Genomic DNA, 21,859 nt, shown 5'->3' on the forward strand with positions numbered 1-21,859 from the left:
TTTGTGTATGTGCAACACGATATTTTTTCGGTCTATGGTGTCAATGTACTATGTGTGTCTCACCATATTATGTAGGTCTGTGGTGTCTGTATTATGTGTATGTGCGACACCATATTCACTGGATCCATGGAATCAATGTACTATGTGAGTGTGTCTCGCCATATTATGTGGGTCTGTGGTTTCAGTGTATTATGTGTATGTGCGACACCATATTCATTGGGTCCATGGAGTCAATGTACTATGTCAGTGTGTCTCACCATACTATGTGGGTCTGTGGTGTTAGTGTATTATGTGTATGTGCGACACAATATTCATTGGGTTTATGGAGTCAATGTACTATGTGAGTGTGCCTCACCATATTATGTGGGTCTGTGGTTTCAGTGTATTATGTGTATGTGAGACACCATATTCATTGGGTCCATGGAGTCAATGTACTGTGTGAGTGTGTATTACCATATCATGTGGGTCTGTGGTTTCAGTATTATGTGTATGTGCGACACCATATTAATTGGGTGTATGGAATCAATGTACTATGTGAGTGTGTCTTACCATATTATGTGGGTCTGTGGTGTCTGTATTATGTGTATGTGCGACACCATATTCATTGGGTCCATGGAGTCAATGTACTGTGTGAGTGTGTCTCACCATAATCAGTTGGTTCGGTGGTGTAAGTGTAATATGTGTATGTGCGACACCATATTAATTGGGTGCATGGAGTCAATGTACTATGTGAGTGTGTCTTACCATATTATGTGGGTCTGTGGTGTCTGTATTATGTGTATGTGCGACACCATATTCATTGGGTCCATGGAGTCAATGTACTATGTGAGTGTGTCTCACCATATTATGTGGGTCTGTGGTTTCCGTGTATAATGTGTATATGCGACCCCATATTGATTGGGTCCTGGAGCCAATGTACTACGTGAGTGGGTCTCACCATATTATGTGGGTCTGGGGTGTCAGTATATTATGTATATGTGTGACACCATATTCATTGGGTCCAAAAAGTCAACGTATTATGTGAGTGTGTTTCAATCATTTTATGTGGGTCTGTGGTTTCAGTGTATTATGTGTATGTGCGACACCATATTAATTGGGTGTATGGAATCAATGTACTATGTGAGTGTGTCTTACCATATTATGTGGGTCTGTGGTGTTGTATTATGTGTATGTGCGACACCATATTCATTGGGTCCATGGAGTCAATGTACTGTGTGAGTGTGTCTCACCATAATCAGTTGGTTCGGTGGTGTAAGTGTAATATGTGTATGTGCGACACCATATTAATTGGGTGCATGGAGTCAATGTACTATGTGAGTGTGTCTCACCATATTATGTGGGTCTGTGGTTCCAGTGTATTATGTGTATGTCCGACACCATATTCATTGGATCCATGGAGTCAATGTACTAGGTCAGTGTGTCTCACCATATTATGTGGGTCGGTTGTGTAAGTGTATTTGTGTATGTGCGACACGATATTTTTTCGGTCCATGGTGTCAATGTACTATGTGTGTCTCACCATATTATGTGGGTCTGTGGTTTCAGTGTATTATGTGTATGTGCGACACCATATTCATTGAGTCCATGGAGTCAATGTACTGTGTGAGTGTGTATTACCATATCATGTGGGTCTGTGGTTTCAGTGTATTATGTGTATGTGAGACACCATATTCATTGGGTCCATGGAGTCAATGTACTGTGTGAGTGTGTCTTACCATATTATGTGGGTCTGTGGTGTCTGTATTATGTGTATGTGCGACACCATATTCATTGGGTCCATGGAGTCAATGTACTATGTGAGTGTGTCTCACCATATTATGTGGGTATGGGGTGTCACTGTATTATGTGTCTGTGTGACGCCATATTCATTGGATCCATGGATTCAATGTACTATGTGAGTGTGTCTCACAAATATTATGTGGGTCAGTGGTTTCCGTGTATAATGTGTATGTGCGACCCCATATTGATTGGGTCCTGGAGCCAATGTACTACGTGAGTGGGTCTCACCATATTATGTGGGTCTGGGGTGTCAGTATATTATGTATATGTGTGACACCATATTCATTGGGTCCAAAAAGTCAACGTATTATGTGACTGTGTTTCAATCATTTTATGTGGGTCTGTGGTTTCAGTGTATTATGTGTATGTGGGACACCATATTCATTGGGTCCATGGAGTCAATGTACTTTGTGAGTATGTCTCACCATATTATGTGGGTCTGTGGTTCCAGTGTATTATGTGTATGTGCGACAACATATTCATTGGATCCATGGAGTCAATGTACTAGGTCAGTGTGTCTCACCATATTATGTGGATCGGTTGTGTAAGTGTATTTGTGTATGTGCGACACGATATTTTTTCGGTCCATGGTGTCAATGTACTATGTGTGTCTCACCATATTATGTGGGTCTGTGGTTTCAGTGTATTATGTGTATGTGCGACACCATATTCATTGAGTCCATGGAGTCAATGTACTGTGTGAGTGTGTATTACCATATCATGTGGGTCTGTGGTTTCAGTGTATTATGTGTATGTGCGACACCATATTCATTGAGTCCATGGAGTCAATGTACTATGTGGGTGTGTGTCTCACCATATTACGTAGGTCTGTGGTGTCAGTGTATTTTGTGTATGTGCGACACCATATTCATTGGGTCCATGGAGTGAATGTAATATGTGAGTGTGTTTCACCATAATCAGTTGGTTCGGTGGTGTAAGTGTAATATGTGTATGTGCGACACCATATTAATTGGGTGCATGGAGTCAATGTACTGTGTGAGTGTGTATTACCATATTATGTGGGTCTGTCGTTTCAGTGTATTATGTGTATGTGCGACACCGTATTAATTGGATGTATGGAGTCAATGTACTATGTGAGTGTGTCTCACCGTAATGAGTTGGTTCGGTGGTGTCAGTGTATTTTGTGTATGTGCGACACCGTATTCATTGGGTCCATGGAGTCAATGTACTATGTGAGTGTGTCTCACCATATTACGTAGGTCTGTGGTTTCAGTGTATTATGTTTATGTGCGACACAATATTCATTGAGTCCATGGAGTCAATGTACTATGTGGGTGTGTGTCTCACCATATTACGTAGGTCTGTGGTGTCAGTGTATTTTGTGTATGTGCGACACCATATTCATTGGGTCCATGGAGTGAATGTAATATGTGAGTGTGTTTCACCGTATTATGTGGGTCTGTGGTTTCAGTGTATTATGTGTATGTGCGACACCGTATTCATTGGGTCCATGGAGTCAATGTACTATGTGAGTGTGTCTCACCATACTATGTGGGTCTGTGGTGTTAGTGTATTATGTGTATGTGCGACACAATATTCATTGGGTCTATGGAGTCAATGTACTATGTGAGTGTGTCTCACCATATTATGTGGGTCTGTGGTTTCAGTGTATTATGTGTATGTGAGACACCATATTCATTGGGTCCATGGAGTCAATGTACTGTGTGAGTGTGTCTTACCATATTATGTGGGTCTGTGGTGTCTGTATTATGTGTATGTGCGACACCATATTCATTGGGTCCATGGAGTCAATGTACTATGTGAGTGTGTCTCACCATATTATGTGGGTATGGGGTGTCACTGTATTATGTGTCTGTGTGACGCCATATTCATTGGATCCATGGAGTCAATGTACTATGTGAGTGTGTCTCACAAATATTATGTGGGTCTGTGGTTTCCGTGTATAATGTGTATGTGCGACCCCATATTGATTGGGTCCTGGAGCCAATGTACTACGTGAGTGGGTCTCACCATATTATGTGGGTCTGGGGTGTCAGTATATTATGTATATGTGTGACAGCATATTCATTGGGTCCAAAAAGTCAACGTATTATGTGACTGTGTTTCAATCATTTTATGTGGGTCTGTGGTTTCAGTGTATTATGTGTATGTGGGACACCATATTCATTGGGTCCATGGAGTCAATGTACTTTGTGAGTATGTCTCACCATATTATGTGGGTCTGTGGTTCCAGTGTATTATGTGTATGTGCGACAACATATTCATTGGATCCATGGAGTCAATGTACTAGGTCAGTGTGTCTCACCATATTATGTGGGTCGGTTGTGTAAGTGTATTTGTGTATGTGCAACACGATATTTTTTCGGTCTATGGTGTCAATGTACTATGTGTGTCTCACCATATTATGTAGGTCTGTGGTGTCTGTATTATGTGTATGTGCGACACCATATTCACTGGATCCATGGAATCAATGTACTATGTGAGTGTGTCTCGCCATATTATGTGGGTCTGTGGTTTCAGTGTATTATGTGTATGTGCGACACCATATTCATTGGGTCCATGGAGTCAATGTACTATGTCAGTGTGTCTCACCATACTATGTGGGTCTGTGGTGTTAGTGTATTATGTGTATGTGCGACACAATATTCATTGGGTTTATGGAGTCAATGTACTATGTGAGTGTGCCTCACCATATTATGTGGGTCTGTGGTTTCAGTGTATTATGTGTATGTGAGACACCATATTCATTGGGTCCATGGAGTCAATGTACTGTGTGAGTGTGTATTACCATATCATGTGGGTCTGTGGTTTCAGTATTATGTGTATGTGCGACACCATATTAATTGGGTGTATGGAATCAATGTACTATGTGAGTGTGTCTTACCATATTATGTGGGTCTGTGGTGTCTGTATTATGTGTATGTGCGACACCATATTCATTGGGTCCATGGAGTCAATGTACTGTGTGAGTGTGTCTCACCATAATCAGTTGGTTCGGTGGTGTAAGTGTAATATGTGTATGTGCGACACCATATTAATTGGGTGCATGGAGTCAATGTACTATGTGAGTGTGTCTTACCATATTATGTGGGTCTGTGGTGTCTGTATTATGTGTATGTGCGACACCATATTCATTGGGTCCATGGAGTCAATGTACTATGTGAGTGTGTCTCACCATATTATGTGGGTCTGTGGTTTCCGTGTATAATGTGTATATGCGACCCCATATTGATTGGGTCCTGGAGCCAATGTACTACGTGAGTGGGTCTCACCATATTATGTGGGTCTGGGGTGTCAGTATATTATGTATATGTGTGACACCATATTCATTGGGTCCAAAAAGTCAACGTATTATGTGAGTGTGTTTCAATCATTTTATGTGGGTCTGTGGTTTCAGTGTATTATGTGTATGTGCGACACCATATTAATTGGGTGTATGGAATCAATGTACTATGTGAGTGTGTCTTACCATATTATGTGGGTCTGTGGTGTTGTATTATGTGTATGTGCGACACCATATTCATTGGGTCCATGGAGTCAATGTACTGTGTGAGTGTGTCTCACCATAATCAGTTGGTTCGGTGGTGTAAGTGTAATATGTGTATGTGCGACACCATATTAATTGGGTGCATGGAGTCAATGTACTATGTGAGTGTGTCTCACCATATTATGTGGGTCTGTGGTTCCAGTGTATTATGTGTATGTCCGACACCATATTCATTGGATCCATGGAGTCAATGTACTAGGTCAGTGTGTCTCACCATATTATGTGGGTCGGTTGTGTAAGTGTATTTGTGTATGTGCGACACGATATTTTTTCGGTCCATGGTGTCAATGTACTATGTGTGTCTCACCATATTATGTGGGTCTGTGGTTTCAGTGTATTATGTGTATGTGCGACACCATATTCATTGAGTCCATGGAGTCAATGTACTGTGTGAGTGTGTATAACCATATCATGTGGGTCTGTGGTTTCAGTGTATTATGTGTATGTGCGACACCATATTCATTGGGTTTATGGAATCAATGTACTATGTGAGTGTGTCTTACCATATTATGTGGGTCTGTGGTGTCTGTATTATGTGTATGTGCGACACCATATTCATTGGGTCCATGGAGTCAATGTACTGTGTGAGTGTGTCTCACCATAATCAGTTGGTTCGGTGGTGTAAGTGTAATATGTGTATGTGCGACACCATATTAATTGGGTGCATGGAGTCAATGTACTGTGTGAGTGTGTATTACCATATTATGTGGGTCTGTCGTTTCAGTGTATTATGTGTATGTGCGACACCGTATTAATTGGATGTATGGAGTCAATGTACTATGTGAGTGTGTCTCACCGTAATCAGTTGGTTCGGTGGTGTCAGTGTATTTTGTGTATGTGCGACACCGTATTCATTGGGTTCATGGAGTCAATGTACTATGTGAGTGTGTCTCACCATATTACGTAGGTCTGTGGTTTCAGTGTATTATGTTTATGTGCGACACAATATTCATTGAGTCCATGGAGTCAATGTACTATGTGGGTGTGTGTCTCACCATATTACGTAGGTCTGTGGTGTCAGTGTATTTTGTGTATGTGCGACACCATATTCATTGGGTCCATGGAGTGAATGTAATATGTGAGTATGTTTCACCGTATTATGTGGGTCTGTGGTTTCAGTGTATTATGTGTATGTGCGACACCGTATTCATTGGGTCCATGGAGTCAATGTACTATGTGAGTGTGTCTCACCATACTATGTGGGTCTGTGGTGTTAGTGTATTATGTGTATGTGCGACACAATATTCATTGGGTCTATGGAGTCAATGTACTATGTGAGTGTGTCTCACCATATTATGTGGATCTGTGGTTTCAGTGTATTATGTGTATGTGAGACACCATATTCATTGGGTCCATGGAGTCAATGTACTGTGTGAGTGTGTATTACCGTGTTATGTGGGTCTGTGGTTTCAGTGTATTATGTGTATGTGCGACACCATATTAATTGGGTGTATGGAATCAATGTACTATGTGAGTGTGTCTTACCATATTATGTGGGTCTGTGGTGTCTGTATTATGTGTATGTGCGACACCATATTCATTGGGTCCATGGAGTCAATGTACTGTGTGAGTGTGTCTCACCATAATCAGTTGGTTCGGTGGTGTAAGTGTAATATGTGTATGTGCGACACCATATTAATTGGGTGCATGGAGTCAATGTACTATGTGAGTGTGTCTTACCATATTATGTGGGTCTGTGGTGTCTGTATTATGTGTATGTGCGACACCATATTCATTGGGTCCATGGAGTCAATGTACTATGTGAGTGTGTCTCACCATATTATGTGGGTATGGGGTGTCACTGTATTATGTGTATGTGTGACGCCATATTCATTGGATCCATGGAGTCAATGTACTATGTGAGTGTGTCTCACAAATATTATGTGGGTCTGTGGTTTCCGTGTATAATGTGTATGTGCGACCCCATATTGATTGGGTCCTGGAGCCAATGTACTACGTGAGTGGGTCTCACCATATTATGTGGGTCTGGGGTGTCAGTATATTATGTATATGTGTGACACCATATTCATTGGGTCCAAAAAGTCAACGTATTATGTGAGTGTGTTTCAATCATTTTATGTGGGTCTGTGGTTTCAGTGTATTATGTGTATGTGCGACACCATATTAATTGGGTGCATGGAGTCAATGTACTATGTGAGTGTGTCTCACCATATTATGTGGGTCTGTGGTTCCAGTGTATTATGTGTATGTCCGACACCATATTCATTGGATCCATGGAGTCAATGTACTAGGTCAGTGTGTCTCACCATATTATGTGGGTCGGTTGTGTAAGTGTATTTGTGTATGTGCGACACGATATTTTTTTGGTCCATGGTGTCAATGTACTATGTGTGTCTCACCATATTATGTGGGTCTGTGGTTTCAGTGTATTATGTGTATGTGCGACACCATATTCATTGAGTCCATGGAGTCAATGTACTGTGTGAGTGTGTATTACCATATCATGTGGGTCTGTGGTTTCAGTGTATTATGTGTATGTGCGACACCATATTAATTGGGTTTATGGAATCAATGTACTATGTGAGTGTGTCTTACCATATTATGTGGGTCTGTGGTGTCTGTATTATGTGTATGTGCGACACCATATTCATTGGGTCCATGGAGTCAATGTACTGTGTGAGTGTGTCTCACCATAATCAGTTGGTTCGGTGGTGTAAGTGTAATATGTGTATGTGCGACACCATATTAATTGGGTGCATGGAGTCAATGTACTGTGTGAGTGTGTATTACCATATTATGTGGGTCTGTCGTTTCAGTGTATTATGTGTATGTGCGACACCGTATTAATTGGATGTATGGAGTCAATGTACTATGTGAGTGTGTCTCACCGTAATCAGTTGGTTCGGTGGTGTCAGTGTATTTTGTGTATGTGCGACACCGTATTCATTGGGTTCATGGAGTCAATGTACTATGTGAGTGTGTCTCACCATATTACGTAGGTCTGTGGTTTCAGTGTATTATGTTTATGTGCGACAACAATATTCATTGAGTCCATGGAGTCAATGTACTATGTGGGTGTGTGTCTCACCATATTACGTAGGTCTGTGGTGTCAGTGTATTTTGTGTATGTGCGACACCATATTCATTGGGTCCATGGAGTGAATGTAATATGTGAGTGTGTTTCACCGTATTATGTGGGTCTGTGGTTTCAGTGTATTATGTGTATGTGCGACACCGTATTCATTGGGTCCATGGAGTCAATGTACTATGTGAGTGTGTCTCACCATACTATGTGGGTCTGTGGTGTTAGTGTATTATGTGTATGTGTGACACAATATTCATTGGGTCTATGGAGTCAATGTACTATGTGAGTGTGTCTCACCATATTATGTGGATCTGTGGTTTCAGTGTATTATGTGTATGTGAGACACCATATTCATTGGGTCCATGGAGTCAATGTACTGTGTGAGTGTGTATTACCATGTTATGTGGGTCTGTGGTTTCAGTGTATTATGTGTATGTGCGACACCATATTAATTGGGTGTATGGAATCAATGTACTATGTGAGTGTGTCTTACCATATTATGTGGGTCTGTGGTGTCTGTATTATGTGTATGTGCGACACCATATTCATTGGGTCCATGGAGTCAATGTACTGTGTGAGTGTGTCTCACCATAATCAGTTGGTTCGGTGGTGTAAGTGTAATATGTGTATGTGCGACACCATATTAATTGGGTGCATGGAGTCAATGTACTATGTGAGTGTGTCTTACCATATTATGTGGGTCTGTGGTGTCTGTATTATGTGTATGTGCGACACCATATTCATTGGGTCCATGGAGTCAATGTACTATGTGAGTGTGTCTCACCATATTATGTGGGTATGGGGTGTCACTGTATTATGTGTATGTGTGACGCCATATTCATTGGATCCATGGAGTCAATGTACTATGTGAGTGTGTCTCACAAATATTATGTGGGTCTGTGGTTTCCGTGTATAATGTGTATGTGCGACCCCATATTGATTGGGTCCTGGAGCCAATGTACTACGTGAGTGGGTCTCACCATATTATGTGGGTCTGGGGTGTCAGTATATTATGTATATGTGTGACACCATATTCATTGGGTCCAAAAAGTCAACGTATTATGTGAGTGTGTTTCAATCATTTTATGTGGGTCTGTGGTTTCAGTGTATTATGTGTATGTGGGACACCATATTCATTGGGTCCATGGAGTCAATGTACTTTGTGAGTGTGTCTCACCATATTATGTGGGTCTGTGGTTCCAGTGTATTATGTGTATGTCCGACACCATATTCATTGGATCCATGGAGTCAATGTACTAGGTCAGTGTGTCTCACCATATTATGTGGGTCGGTTGTGTAAGTGTATTTGTGTATGTGCGACACGATATTTTTTCGGTCCATGGTGTCAATGTACTATGTGTGTCTCACCATATTATGTGGGTCTGTGGTTTCAGTGTATTATATGTATGTGCGACACCATATTCATTGAGTCCATGGAGTCAATGTACTGTGTGAGTGTGTATTACCATATTATGTGGGTCTGTCGTTTCAGTGTATTATGTGTATGTGCGACACCGTATTAATTGGATGTATGGAGTCAATGTACTATGTGAGTGTGTCTCACCGTAATCAGTTGGTTCGGTGGTGTAAGTGTAATATGTGTATGTGCGACACCATATTCATTGGGTCCATGGAGTCAATGTACTATGTGAGTGTGTTTCACCGTATTATGTGGGTCTGTGGTTTCAGTGTATTATGTTTATTTGCGACACAATATTCATTGAGTCCATGGAGTCAATGTACTATGTGGGTGTGTGTCTCACCGTATTAAGTGGGTCTGTGGTTTCAGTGTATTATGTGTATGTGCGACACCGTATTCATTGGGTCCATGGAGTCAATGTACTATGTGAGTGTGTCTCACCATATTATGTGGGTCTGTGGTTCTAGTGTATTATGTGTATGTGCGACAACATATTCATTGGATCCATGGAGTCAATGTACTAGGTCAGTGTGTCTCACCATATTATGTGGGTCGGTTGTGTAAGTGTATTTGTGTATGTGCGACACGATATTTTTTCGGTCTATGGTGTCAATGTACTATGTGTGTCTCACCATATTATGTGGGTCTGTGGTGTCTGTATTATGTGTATGTGCGACACCATATTCACTGGGTCCATGGAATCAATGTACTATGTGAGTGTGTCTCGCCATATTATATGGGTCTGTGGTTTCAGTGTATTATGTGCATGTGCGACACCATATTCATTGGGTCCATGGAGTCAATGTACTATGTCAGTGTGTCTCACCATATACTATGTGGGTCTGTGGTGTTAGTGTATTATGTGTATGTGCGACACAATATTCATTGGGTTTATGGAGTCAATGTACTGTGTGAGTGTGTATTACCATATCATGTGGGTCTGTGGTTTCAGTGTATTATGTGTATGTGCGACACCATATTAATTGGGTGTATGGAATCAATGTACTATGTGAGTGTGTCTTACCATATTATGTGGGTCTGTGGTGTCTGTATTATGTGTATGTTCGACACCATATTCATTGGGTCCATGGAGTCAATGTACTGTGTGAGTGTGTCTCACCATAATCAGTTGGTTCGGTGGTGTAAGTGTAATATGTGTATGTGCGACACCATATTAATTGGGTGCATGGAGTCAATGTACTATGTGAGTGTGTCTTACCATATTATGTGGGTCTGTGGTGTCTGTATTATGTGTATGTGCGACACCATATTCATTGGGTCCATGGAGTCAATGTACTATGTGAGTGTGTCGCACCATATTATGTGGGTATGGGGTGTCACTGTATTATGTGTATGTGTGACGCCATATTCATTGGATCCATGGAGTCAATGTACTATGTGAGTGTGTCTCACCATATTATGTGGGTCTGTGGTTTCCGTGTATAATGTGTATATGCGACCCCATATTGATTGGGTCCTGGAGCCAATGTACTACGTGAGTGGGTCTCACCATATTATGTGGGTCTGGGGTGTCAGTATATTATGTATATGTGTGACACAATATTCATTGGGTCCAAAAAGTCAACGTATTATGTGAGTGTATTTCAATCATTTTATGTGGGTCTGTGGTTTCAGTGTATTATGTGTATGTGGGACACCATATTCATTGGGTGTATGGAATCAATGTACTATGTGAGTGTGTCTTACCATATTATGTGGGTCTGTGGTGTCTGTATAATGTGTATGTGCGACACCATATTCATTGGGTCCATGGAGTCAATGTACTGTGTGAGTGTGTATTACCATATCATGTGGGTCTGTGGTTTCAGTGTATTATGTGTATGTGCGACACCGTATTCATTGGGTCCATGGAGTCAATGTACTATGTGAGTGTGTCTCACCATACTATGTGGGTCTGTGGTGTTAGTGTATTATGTGTATGTGTGACACAATATTCATTGGGTCTATGGAGTCAATGTACTATGTGAGTGTGTCTCACCATATTATGTGGATCTGTGGTTTCAGTGTATTATGTGTATGTGAGACACCATATTCATTGGGTCCATGGAGTCAATGTACTGTGTGAGTGTGTCTCACCATACTATGTGGGTCTGTGGTGTTAGTGTATTATGTGTATGTGTGACACAATATTCATTGGGTCTATGGAGTCAATGTACTATGTGAGTGTGTCTCACCATATTATGTGGATCTGTGGTTTCAGTGTATTATGTGTATGTGAGACACCATATTCATTGGGTCCATGGAGTCAATGTACTGTGTGAGTGTGTATTACCATGTTATGTGGGTCTGTGGTTTCAGTGTATTATGTGTATGTGCGACACCATATTAATTGGGTGTATGGAATCAATGTACTATGTGAGTGTGTCTTACCATATTATGTGGGTCTGTGGTGTCTGTATTATGTGTATGTGCGACACCATATTCATTGGGTCCATGGAGTCAATGTACTGTGTGAGTGTGTCTCACCATAATCAGTTGGTTCGGTGGTGTAAGTGTAATATGTGTATGTGCGACACCATATTAATTGGGTGCATGGAGTCAATGTACTATGTGAGTGTGTCTTACCATATTATGTGGGTCTGTGGTGTCTGTATTATGTGTATGTGCGACACCATATTCATTGGGTCCATGGAGTCAATGTACTATGTGAGTGTGTCTCACCATATTATGTGGGTATGGGGTGTCACTGTATTATGTGTATGTGTGACGCCATATTCATTGGATCCATGGAGTCAATGTACTATGTGAGTGTGTCTCACAAATATTATGTGGGTCTGTGGTTTCCGTGTATAATGTGTATGTGCGACCCCATATTGATTGGGTCCTGGAGCCAATGTACTACGTGAGTGGGTCTCACCATATTATGTGGGTCTGGGGTGTCAGTATATTATGTATATGTGTGACACCATATTCATTGGGTCCAAAAAGTCAACGTATTATGTGAGTGTGTTTCAATCATTTTATGTGGGTCTGTGGTTTCAGTGTATTATGTGTATGTGGGACACCATATTCATTGGGTCCATGGAGTCAATGTACTTTGTGAGTGTGTCTCACCATATTATGTGGGTCTGTGGTTCCAGTGTATTATGTGTATGTCCGACACCATATTCATTGGATCCATGGAGTCAATGTACTAGGTCAGTGTGTCTCACCATATTATGTGGGTCGGTTGTGTAAGTGTATTTGTGTATGTGCGACACGATATTTTTTCGGTCCATGGTGTCAATGTACTATGTGTGTCTCACCATATTATGTGGGTCTGTGGTTTCAGTGTATTATATGTATGTGCGACACCATATTCATTGAGTCCATGGAGTCAATGTACTGTGTGAGTGTGTATTACCATATTATGTGGGTCTGTCGTTTCAGTGTATTATGTGTATGTGCGACACCGTATTAATTGGATGTATGGAGTCAATGTACTATGTGAGTGTGTCTCACCGTAATCAGTTGGTTCGGTGGTGTAAGTGTAATATGTGTATGTGCGACACCATATTCATTGGGTCCATGGAGTCAATGTACTATGTGAGTGTGTTTCACCGTATTATGTGGGTCTGTGGTTTCAGTGTATTATGTTTATTTGCGACACAATATTCATTGAGTCCATGGAGTCAATGTACTATGTGGGTGTGTGTCTCACCGTATTATGTGGGTCTGTGGTTTCAGTGTATTATGTGTATGTGCGACACCGTATTCATTGGGTCCATGGAGTCAATGTACTATGTGAGTGTGTCTCACCATATTATGTGGGTCTGTGGTTCTAGTGTATTATGTGTATGTGCGACAACATATTCATTGGATCCATGGAGTCAATGTACTAGGTCAGTGTGTCTCACCATATTATGTGGGTCGGTTGTGTAAGTGTATTTGTGTATGTGCGACACGATATTTTTTCGGTCTATGGTGTCAATGTACTATGTGTGTCTCACCATATTATGTGGGTCTGTGGTGTCTGTATTATGTGTATGTGCGACACCATATTCACTGGGTCCATGGAATCAATGTACTATGTGAGTGTGTCTCGCCATATTATATGGGTCTGTGGTTTCAGTGTATTATGTGCATGTGCGACACCATATTCATTGGGTCCATGGAGTCAATGTACTATGTCAGTGTGTCTCACCATATACTATGTGGGTCTGTGGTGTTAGTGTATTATGTGTATGTGCGACACAATATTCATTGGGTTTATGGAGTCAATGTACTGTGTGAGTGTGTATTACCATATCATGTGGGTCTGTGGTTTCAGTGTATTATGTGTATGTGCGACACCATATTAATTGGGTGTATGGAATCAATGTACTATGTGAGTGTGTCTTACCATATTATGTGGGTCTGTGGTGTCTGTATTATGTGTATGTTCGACACCATATTCATTGGGTCCATGGAGTCAATGTACTGTGTGAGTGTGTCTCACCATAATCAGTTGGTTCGGTGGTGTAAGTGTAATATGTGTATGTGCGACACCATATTAATTGGGTGCATGGAGTCAATGTACTATGTGAGTGTGTCTTACCATATTATGTGGGTCTGTGGTGTCTGTATTATGTGTATGTGCGACACCATATTCATTGGGTCCATGGAGTCAATGTACTATGTGAGTGTGTCGCACCATATTATGTGGGTATGGGGTGTCACTGTATTATGTGTATGTGTGACGCCATATTCATTGGATCCATGGAGTCAATGTACTATGTGAGTGTGTCTCACCATATTATGTGGGTCTGTGGTTTCCGTGTATAATGTGTATATGCGACCCCATATTGATTGGGTCCTGGAGCCAATGTACTACGTGAGTGGGTCTCACCATATTATGTGGGTCTGGGGTGTCAGTATATTATGTATATGTGTGACACAATATTCATTGGGTCCAAAAAGTCAACGTATTATGTGAGTGTATTTCAATCATTTTATGTGGGTCTGTGGTTTCAGTGTATTATGTGTATGTGGGACACCATATTCATTGGGTGTATGGAATCAATGTACTATGTGAGTGTGTCTTACCATATTATGTGGGTCTGTGGTGTCTGTATAATGTGTATGTGCGACACCATATTCATTGGGTCCATGGAGTCAATGTACTGTGTGAGTGTGTATTACCATATCATGTGGGTCTGTGGTTTCAGTGTATTATGTGTATGTGCGACACCATATTCATTGGGTCCATGGAGTCAATGTACTGTGTGAGTGTGTCTCACCATAATAAGTTGGTTCGGTGGTGTAAGTGTAATATGTGTATGTGCGACACCATATTAATTGGGTGCATGGAGTCAATGTACTATGTGTGTCTCACCATATTATGTGGGTCTGTGGTTTCAGTGTATTATGTGTATGTGCGACACCATATTCATTGAGTCCATGGAGTCAATGTACTGTGTGAGTGTGTATTACCATATTATGTGGGTCTGTCGTTTCAGTGTATTATGTGTATGTGCGACACCGTATTAATTGGATGTATGGAGTCAATGTACTATGTGAGTGTGTCTCACCGTAATCAGTTGGTTCGGTGGTGTCAGTGTATTTTGTGTATGTGCGACACCGTATTCATTGGGTCCATGGAGTCAATGTACTATGTGAGTGTGTCTCACCATGTTATGTGGGTCTGTGGTTTCAGTGTATTATGTGTATGTGAGATACCATATTCATTGGGTCCATGGAGTCAATGTACTGTGTGAGTGTGTTTTACCATATCATGTGGGTCTGTGGTTTCAGTGTATTATGTGTATGTGCGACACCATATTAATTGGGTTTATGGAATCAATGTACTATGTGAGTGTGTCTTACCATATTATGTGGGTCTGTGGTGTCTGTATTATGTGTATGTGCGACACCATATTCATTGGGTCCATGGAGTCAATGTACTGTGTGAGTGTGTCTCACCATAATCAGTTGGTTCGGTGGTGTAAGTGTAATATGTGTATGTGCGACACCATATTAATTGGGTGCATGGAGTCAATGTACTGTGTGAGTGTGTATTACCATATTATGTGGGTCTGTCGTTTCAGTGTATTATGTGTATGTGCGACACCGTATTAATTGGATGTATGGAGTCAATGTACTATGTGAGTGTGTCTCACCGTAATCAGTTGGTTCGGTGGTGTCAGTGTATTTGTGTATGTGCGACACGATATTTTTTCGGTCCATGGTGTCAATGTACTATGTGTGTCTCACCATATTATGTGGGTCTGTGGTTTCAGTGTATTATGTGTATGTGCGACACCATATTCATTGAGTCCATGGAGTCAATGTACTGTGTGAGTGTGTATTACCATATTATGTGGGTCTGTCGTTTCAGTGTATTATGTGTATGTGCGACACCGTATTAATTGGATGTATGGAGTCAATGTACTATGTGAGTGTGTCTCACCGTAATCAGTTGGTTCGGTGGTGTAAGTGTAATATGTGTATGTGCGACACCATATTCATTGGGTCCATGGAGTCAATGTACTATGTGAGTGTGTTTCACCGTATTATGTGGGTCTGTGGTTTCAGTGTATTATGTTTATGTGCGACACAATATTCATTGAGTCCATGGAGTCAATGTACTATGTGGGTGTGTGTCTCACCGTATTATGTGGGTCTGTGGTTTCAGTGTATTATGTGTATGTGCGACACCGTATTCATTGGGTCCATGGAGTCAATGTACTATGTGAGTGTGTCTCACCATATTACGTGGGTCTGTGGTTTCAGTGTATTATGTGTATGTGCGACACCATATTCATTGTGTCCATGGAGTCAATGTACTATGTGAGTGTGTCTTACCATATTATGTGGGTCTGTGGTGTCTGTATTATGTGTATGTGCGACACCATATTCACTGGGTCCATGGAGTCAATGTGCTATGTGAGTGTGTTTCACCATATTATGTGGGTCTGTGGTTTCAGTGTATTATGTGTATGTGCGACACCGTATTCATTGGGTCCATGGAGTCAATGTACTATGTGAGTGTGTCTCACCATACTATGTGGGTCTGTGGTGTTAGTGTATTATGTGTATGTGCGACACAATATTCATTGGGTCTATGGAGTCAATGTACTATGTGAGTGTGTCTCACCATATTATGTGGGTCTGTGGTTTCAGTGTATTATGTGTATGTGAGACACCATATTCATTGGGTCCATGGAGTCAATGTACTGTGTGAGTGTGTATTACCATATTATGTGGGTCTGTGGTTTCAGTGTATTATGTGTATGTGCGACACCATATTAATTGGGTGTATGGAATCAATGTACTATGTGAGTGTGTCTTACCATATTATGTGGGTCTGTGGTGTCTGTATTATGTGTATGTGCGACACCATATTCATTGGGTCCATGGAGTCAATGTACTGTGTGAGTGTGTCTCACCATAATCAGTTGGTTCGGTGGTGTAAGTGTAATATGTGTATGTGCGACACCATATTAATTGGGTGCATGGAGTCAATGTACTATGTGAGTGTGTCTTACCATATTATGTGGGTCTGTGGTGTCTGTATTATGTGTATGTGCGACACCATATTCATTGGGTCCATGGAGTCAATGTACTATGTGAGTGTGTCTCACCATATTATGTGGGTATGGGGTGTCACTGTATTATGTGTATGTGTGACGCCATATTCATTGGATCCATGGAGTCAATGTACTATGTGAGTGTGTCGCACAAATATTATGTGGGTCTGTGGTTTCCGTGTATAATGTGTATGTGCGACCCCATATTGATTGGGTCCTGGAGCCAGTGTACTACGTGAGTGGGTCTCACCATATTATGTGGGTCTGGGGTGTCAGTATATTATGTATATGTGTGACACCATATTCATTGGGTCCAAAAAGTCAACGTATTATGTGAGTGTTTTTCAATCATTTTATGTGGGTCTGTGGTTTCAGTGTATTATGTGTATGTGGGACACCATATTCATTGGGTCCATGGAGTCAATGTACTAGGTCAGTGTGTCTCACCATATTATGTGGGTCGGTTGTGTAAGTGTATTTGTGTATGTGCGACACGATATTTTTTCGGTCCATGGTGTCAATGTACTATGTGTGTCTCACCATATTATGTGGGTCTGTGGTTTCAGTGTATTATGTGTATGTGCGACACCATATTCATTGAGTCCATGGAGTCAATGTACTGTGTGAGTGTGTATTACCATATTATGTGGGTCTGTTGTTTCAGTGTATTATGTGTATGTGCGACACCGTATTAATTGGATGTATGGAGTCAATGTACTATGTGAGTGTGTCTCACCGTAATCAGTTGGTTCGGTGGTGTAAGTGTAATATGTGTATGTGCGACACCATATTCATTGGGTCCATGGAGTCAATGTACTATGTGAGTGTGTTTCACCGTATTATGTGGGTCTGTGGTTTCAGTGTATTATGTTTATGTGCGACACAATATTCATTGAGTCCATGGAGTCAATGTACTATGTGGGTGTGTGTCTCACCGTATTATGTGGGTCTGTGGTTTCAGTGTATTATGTGTATGTGCGACACCGTATTCATTGGGTCCATGGAGTCAATGTACTATGTGAGTGTGTCTCACCATATTACGTGGGTCTGTGGTTTCAGTGTATTATGTGTATGTGCGACACCATATTCATTGTGTCCATGGAGTCAATGTACTATGTGAGTGTGTCTTACCATATTATGTGGGTCTGTGGTGTCTGTATTATGTGTATGTGCGACACCATATTCACTGGGTCCATGGAGTCAATGTGCTATGTGAGTGTGTTTCACCATATTATGTGGGTCTGTGGTGTCTGTATTATGTGTATGTGCGACACCATAATCACTGGGTCCATGGAGTCAATGTACTATGTGAGTGTGTTTCACCGTATTATGTGGGTCTGTGATTTCAGTGTACAGTATTATGTTTATGTGCGACAGCATATTCATTGTGTCCATGGAGTCAATGTACTTTCCTGGGGTATTTAAAACTAAAAATGTGCATTGCAGCTCAGCAGCCAATCAGCGACGGCCTAACGCTTAGATGACAATTTCGGTTTCAAATACCCCGGCTTAGTGTTCTAGGTTCTTCGCGTAATTAGGTGTTCGTATGCAAGGGATTTTTCCACACAGAAACGACGAATTAGGCCGAATTTTGTTATCGGTTGGCTTAATATAACCCCAACGGACCGTATTTTTGTGAAAGATTGGTATTTTTGTCCTGATTTGTAGGAATCTGAAAAATGCGTTTCACAACTTGTTTCTTTATTTTGTTTTATGCGTCATTCAAGATGGCGGCCTCCATATGGTAAATATTGTTTTATTTTATTATCACGTGTGCGCCAGCTGACTGTGGTTATAACTAACTTCCCCTTACATTAACCTTAGATTCCATAGAATCAAATCAAATGTAAACTTAAGTTTAATTTAAATGCAATTGAGTTTAAGTTATTTTATCTAGTTTAATTGAACTCTTACTGAATCGCGACTCTGCAATTTAAAAAAACAAATTAACTAAATTTAATAATTTAATTTAATTCACTCCTAAATCATGCTAGTTCGTCAACGCAGACACTGTTTTGAAATCGGTTGACTATGTGAACGATGGTAGACAAAGCCTTCTCGTAGGGCCCTAGAGAATTACGTGTCAATCATTCTATTCTTGACAACAATACGTTGCTACGATTCGTACCTTGTAATTGAGCTTATATTGAGAGACAAATTATACGGACACGTCAGAAATGTACTCACCATATGTCTATTATTAGATTAACGATACCGAATAATGTTTAAGACATCGTCAATCTGACTTGCCACTAACATTAATCAATTAATTAATTGTTTTAATGTTAATGAGCTGATAAGACAACACACAAGACACTTAGATAGCCGGCTGGATAATGTCTATGATAGTCGTTCTTGGGATAGCCGATATTATATCTGTACAGTACTGGTGTCCAACTGTTTTAGCTACGTTAATATTCACCGGTATTCTGTCAATACTACGCCATATCTTTTGATCCCGTAATAATTTTGTAATAGACTGTCCGAGTTTTATTAGTTTTCGCCAAATAACCAACGCTAAAAGTGGAATCTTGTTTACTCAAAAACGTTTCCTAGCAACGCTTTGTGGCGATTCGATTACCAAAATGTGGATATTTTACTTATATACACACTCAAAATTCGTACATTTTCAATACAGATTCGAATTTAGATTACACGACATCAGAAATCGTTTAACATTCGCTTGTTTCAGAAATTATTTGAGTCATTTACCTGTCAAGGACAGTTTCTCTAATGGTAGCTGTTATTTCGACTGTGTGAAGCTATCTAGCACGGTCCTTATTGTGATAGGGGTTATATCAGTTGTGGCTACACCGTTATAATCAGACGAGGAATAGCTGACTTGTTTTCCGATTACTCGCTTGACTGGTATTACCATGCTAACAACCTGCCTGTTTAATGGTGTCAAAGGTCACACACACCACACTGCACCATTCAAAGCATTGCTTCCTGTATTGTTATTGCACGGTTACGTAGTTATGGGCTCATTGTACACACGACGGCACAATATTAATAGTGATAGGACTGTATACAAAAACATTCTCTGGCCGATATAAACATTGCCATTTTATAAACCACCAAAGCATACTTGCGTGCCATGTATTAACGTATGATGAGTGGGTAGAACGCGAATTCTGTGTTATTATTCCCTCCTGCCCAAGTTGTATGTCGCTGTTCCAATTACAGGACAGTCACTGCTTTGTAGTGTGGCTGTTCCAATTAAAAAACATTTAAGTTTTCTAGTGTGACTGTTTTAATACAGGTCTGTCTCTGTTCCCTAATGTGGGCGTTCAAAATGCAGGATTGTCCTAGATTTCCCTTGTTTGAATTTTTAACATATAAATTGGGTGTACGTTTAGATATATTTCATCGCTTGCTCAACTTTTTCAGATCCAAATGGCTTTGCTAGCATGTCGTCCACGAGAGCAAATGCGGAAAAATGGCATTATCCATCCGTGGCATTATCCATCCGTGGCATTATCCATCCATGGCATTATCCATCCGTGGCATTATCCATTTCACATTGGAAAGTTTGAAAATATACAAACAGTTCACCCAAATCGGTAGGATCTTACTAAGCTCTGTTATCATAGTCCCGTGGGTGCCAGTAAAATATTGTAACAGTGTCTAAAAGTAAAGCCTGATATTCAGGGTCCTGCGGGCGATAGTAAAGCCTGATACCAGAGCCCCAGAGAAGTCAGTGAAGCCGGATACGGCCTCAGGGTGTTAGTATAAAATTGTTTTGGTGTCCCATGGGCGTTAGTAAAGTCTGATGACAGAGTCCCACTGATGTTTATAAATTTCGATACTAGGGTCCACCAGGCTTTAGTAAAGTCTGATCAGTGGCCACCATGGGTGTTAGTAAAATCTGATACCAGGGTCCCGCGTAAAATAAAACGGGCGGTCTCACGGGCATTAGTGAAATATGATACGTAGGTCCAAAGGGTATGAGGAAATGCTGATACCAGTGTTTCATGCACATCAGTAAAATTTGGTACTAAGTTACTACGGCAGTCAGTAAAATTTGATAGCCGGATTCAATGGGAGTAACCACTTTATTCCCTCCAGTGTTTACCAACCAGGCCATAATCTCTTCGGTGGTTACCCACCTTGCTTTAGTTCAGCCAGTGGTTACCCATCACCCATAATCCTTCCAGTGGTTACCCACCTTCCATATTCCCTCCAGCGGTTACCCACCTTCCATATTCCCCCAGTGGCTTCCCAGCCAGCCATTTTTTTGTCCAGTTATCCGGTTCTATTGCCCCCGACCGTATTCCCTTCCAGTGGTTAGCTACCATCATACCGTTTCTCTCCAAATGTTACACACCTGACTCTGTTTCAGCTAAGTATTACCCACCAATCTCTATTCCAGTCAGTCTATTAGCCGGTCAACCCCACTCCCTTCAGTGGTTACCCACCATCCATAATCCCTCCACTGGTTACCCATAAGCCCTATTCCCTTCAGTGGTTACCCACCTACCCTTCCTCCCATAAGTTCAATCATATCTATGGCGAGAAATACACCGTGAACCAATTGAACTCTTCACGTTTGCAGCTCATTAAAATTTCCCAGCTCC

At 41.0% G+C, this 21,859-nt stretch overlaps 1 protein-coding gene across 1 annotated transcript in view; it reads right to left on the bottom strand.

Moving 5' to 3' along the window:
- LOC100368244 (guanylate cyclase soluble subunit beta-2-like) overlaps positions 1–21,859 on the bottom strand; it is a 184,091-nt gene that overhangs the window by 161,762 nt on the left and 470 nt on the right. The gene's annotated exons all lie outside the window — the stretch shown is intronic.

The sequence above is a fragment of the Saccoglossus kowalevskii genome, chromosome 1 (genome assembly GCF_978046115.1).
Source record: "Saccoglossus kowalevskii chromosome 1, keSacKowa6.1, whole genome shotgun sequence".
Classification (NCBI taxonomy): Eukaryota; Metazoa; Hemichordata; class Enteropneusta; family Harrimaniidae; genus Saccoglossus; species Saccoglossus kowalevskii.